The following is a 4,596-nucleotide window of genomic DNA, read 5'->3' as shown; positions in this document are numbered from 1 at the left end:
TTTTAGACCATTTGATTGGTCCATGTGGCCGGCAGCCAGTCAGCCAGCCATGCTGAGTCACCACTACGCCGGAGTGTGGTATAAAACGTCACGGGAAGGGTGCGAAGCAAATAATAATACATATCTATTTTTGAAACAAAATAGAACATTATTACGCCGAAACACAAATTGATAAATATTTTTCGGTTGCGAGTGATAATATGAATAATAGTATCATGGGGTGGGACTGCATACATACGTTGTTCGGCACGTGACACCAACAGACGATGACAGATGAAGCGTTTTGGTGTTGGCCGTCCTCAGAACTGATACAGGTTGTACCTCGGCCACACCGTAGCCGGGTCAAAATAATATATATAGGTTCATGAACCTACCTGTCATATCATTCAAATATTAAATGTTTCGCTTTTCTAAATGTCTGAAAATACGTATTTTATTTCAAATTAATTATTTTATCGATAAATTTGAAAAAGATTGACATGTTTCATACATACCCGTTGTGATATTTTTCCAATATCATTTCCTGAAATGGTTAAAGCGGAATTTAAAGACCTTTTAAACAAATCGTAAATAAATTGAAATAATGTAATAAATAAGATCAACAAACAAATTTATAAAAATGGTCAAACTAACATCTGAGTTACTATTTATTTTCGTACGATCGTGTAATGTAAGTCAAATGACATCTCAGCATTTGTCGCCTCGTTTTTTAGTCTCGGACACGATGTTCAATGCCAAAATATATGTATGCCAACAGACGTTGACAGATGAAGTGTTTTATGCTTGCCGTCCTAAGAACTGGTACAGTTTGTTCCTATGTGTCCTCGACAGATTTAGACATGGTGTCACAGCCAGACGAGGCGCGGGACGCCCATCATGCATATTCGTGAACCTCCCCACCCCAGGCCGAGGGACGCTCATCATGCATACTCGTGAACCTCCCCACCCCAGGCCCAGGGACGCTCATCATGCATACTCGTGAACCTCCCCACCCCAGGCCCAGGGACGCTCATCATGCATACTCTTGAACCTCTCCACCCCAGGCCCAGGGACGCTCATCATGCATACTCGTGAACCTCCCCACTCCAGGCGAAATTTGATACTCGAATTTCGCTAAACATAATCCCGTGGATGAAGCAGATGTCCAACTGAAACTAATCAAATATCATCATTTTACTAATTATTTTCGGGATTAGTGGATCTAATCCGTTAAGCCCCTGTATGAGGGAGTGTAGTCCTTCGCTATGACTGTGGAATTTATAAACTGGTATATATATACTCAACAACAAACGTTCCCGTGACACCAATATTTTAGTGTATTTTTCAAACAAGTAAAGTTTGGTTTTCAATATTGTAGTACGTGTATGGAATCAAGTCACAAAAACGCAGCTGCTACAGAAAAGCATGCATTCCATGCAAAAGTTGACTTTTATGCAAGCCCCATGCATTTCACTACCCAAATATGGGTATAAAAACATGTGCGTTAACGGGATTCCATATTTCCATTTGCATTGTTTAGCATTGTGCTGACAACAACCACTCAGAAAAACAACAAAATTACGCAATTATTCAACATTACGAAATGCCGCCTATCCGAAAATGTGCGTCTGGGGGCATTGGTATGCTTGAAGCAGGATCGAGTCAACGTGATGTTGCAAGACAATTTAACGTCCACAGAAACACCATTTGGTGTTTATGGCAACGTTGGCAACAGACGAATGCAGTCAGAGACCATCCTCGGAGTGGCAGGCCACGCGTAACCAATAATCGACAAGACAACTGGATTCGAACAACACACTTACGAACTCGATTCCAGCCAGCAACAGTGACTGCAAGAAGCATCCCTGGCCTTCGACGAATATCTTCACAAACCGTACGTCGTCGCCTCAGATGTGCAGGGATTGTCACCAAAAGACCCACCAGACGTCCCATTTTGACAGGAAACCACCGTCAAGCACGTCTACAGTGGTGCAGACAGCATTTGTTTTTGGGGTGGGGTTGTGTGTGCTTGTGCGTGTGCGTGTGCGTGCGCGTGCGTGTGCGTGTGCGTGTTGGTGTTGAAAACAGGTGTGTGTAGTTGGTTTTACGTCTGTAACACCATAAACGCAACACATATTGAAGTCAACTATTAAAAATAAATATGTAATAATAATATCTTATATATAATATATGTCCGACATTAAGCCCCATTTCACCTCACTATATACTCCCCTGGTGAGATTACACGGAGTTCCCTAATTTCCACGTTTCTACGTGTAAATTCTTGCCCCAGTTGAAACAACGGTAGAATAACCATCTACACTCTTCAAAAAAAAAGAAACGCAGCAGTAGATTTTCAGAAAATTTATTGTACCTAATAAAGCCGATATATTTAATTTAATATCATAGACACAAATATGACATTTTGGAGCTCGATAGTCACATGTCGTTGTACAAAGGCACTGAAAACTGTTCATTGTCATGTCACATAAGTCACAAGGTGGCGCTGAACTCAGTATCCCCTGTGACCGTGTAGACGTTCATCTACGATTGGGTTGAGATCCGGAGATCTCGACGGTCAGCACAAGACGTTGATGTTGACATTATGAAGGTACTCTACCGTGACACGAGCTGTGTGCGAGCATTGTGTGGAGCGTTGTTCTGTCAAAACAGCTCGCTCTGGCGGTCAATGATTGGAAGTAGATGATGTTGAAGAGTTTAATTCATGTAGCGATTTGCTGTCAAATTTTCCTGAACCACAACCAAGTCAGACCCCCCCCCCCCCCCCCCCCCCCACACACACACACACACACACACACACACCATGACACTACTGCTACCGAATTTGTCGAATTCACGTACACAATGTGGGGCAAAACGCTCATTCCGACGACAATAAACACATTGTTTTCCATCTCACCGGTGAAGAAGAAATCGTGATTCATCGCTGAACCACACTCGTCTCCAGTTTCTCAAATTCCAAGGCTGCATGTAAGGTATGGCACAAACGCAAGCGTCGCTGTCGATGCATCTGTTGCAAAACAGGGACGATAACTGGTCTTCTGGGTCGGATTCCAGCCTCGCAAAGATGGTTCCTGGCAGTCTGGTCCGATATCCTCCTCAAACCAGGGATGCGTCCTGCAGACTCCGTAGCTGTGGCATTGCGATGAAGTAGATGGAACAGTCGAATGTAGCGATCCTGTGCAGGGGTGGTAACTCTTGGTCGGCCGGTTCTCGGACGGTCCGCAGTGGAATTGAACTGTGTGTACTGGTCACAAAGGCGGCACATGGTGCTGTGGTGGACGTTGAAGTGGCGTGCAACAGAAGACTGCGATTCACCTCTTTGGATACGTCCTACTGCGATGTACCGATCGGCAGCGCTGAGTCTTGGCATTTTCGAACTTCAAAAATGTTGACAATTGAATGACACATTACCGGCTTGTGCTTGCCTTTTTATAGCCACTACCACGAGTTATGGCATTCGTAACTTGCACGTGCATTTTGCTTTACTGTTTTCCTCCATGATATTTTTGAACAAGTGGGAAAACAGTGCCGTTTAAGACATTGCAAATCGACAATGCCTGCGTTTTGACGCACCTTTTGTCGAATATCAGACCACCAACATTTTCCAATAACATATATCCAATTTATATACCGAATTTTTTGTGTAGTCAGGTTCAATAAACTACATACTACTTTCTTTTTTTGAAGAGTGTAAAATATTATCCTCACTGTACATGACAGTTGTGCACCCACCCATACCCAGAGCCGATACCCGGGTAGATAAGGAGGCGATACCCGGGTAGATAAGGAGGCTATACCCGGGTAGATAAGGAGGCTATGCCCGGGTAGATAAGGAGGCGATACCCGGGTAGATAAGGAGGCGATACCAGGGTAGATAAGGAGGCTATACCCGGGTAGATAAGGAGGCTATGCCCGGGTAGATAAGGAGGCGATACCCGGGTAGATAAGGAGGCGATACCCATTTAGATATGGAGGCTATACCCGGGTAGATAAGGAGCCGATACCCGGGTAGATAAGGAGCCGATAACCGGGTAGATAAGGAGCCGATACCCGGGTAGATAAGGAGCCGATAGCGTGGTAGATAAGGATGCGATACCCGGATAGATAAGGAGGCGATACTCAGTTAGTTTAGGAGCCGATACCCGGGAAGATAAGGAGCCGATTGGGGGGGGGGGGGGGGGGGGGGGGGGGGGCGAGTAGGGGAACGGTGGAGTGGTGGAGTGGCGTGAGAAATCATAATGTAGTATGTTGCAGGATGCAAAATTCTAGTTCCGCCTTTGAAATAACTCCTTTAATTTAAATTGAAAAGGTGCCCCAGGAAGTGAGGTGAGATTCAGAACCTGATGAAAATCTAGACTTTCTTCAGTTACAGCTTTTGCATTACAGAGGAGGCAGGGAGGGAGGGAAATACTGGGGTTCAGGGAATGTGAGACAAACTAATCGATAAGGTACCCGAACCATCAGCAGATTCTACGAAACAGCGGCAGCCATAGACTAACATTTAGTCTCTGAAATCTTATATTACACAATATCCTTCTTGACTCTAAAAATAAAAAAAATCCCTATGCTGATTTCAGGAATAGAGCTAGCTTG

Source organism: Haliotis rufescens, unplaced genomic scaffold, assembly GCF_023055435.1.
Source record: "Haliotis rufescens isolate VD_foot unplaced genomic scaffold, xgHalRufe1.0.p SCAF_6, whole genome shotgun sequence".
In the NCBI taxonomy this organism is placed as follows: domain Eukaryota; kingdom Metazoa; phylum Mollusca; class Gastropoda; order Lepetellida; family Haliotidae; genus Haliotis; species Haliotis rufescens.
The sequence above is the reverse complement of the archived record's forward strand: the minus strand, read 5'-3'. Positions refer to the sequence as shown.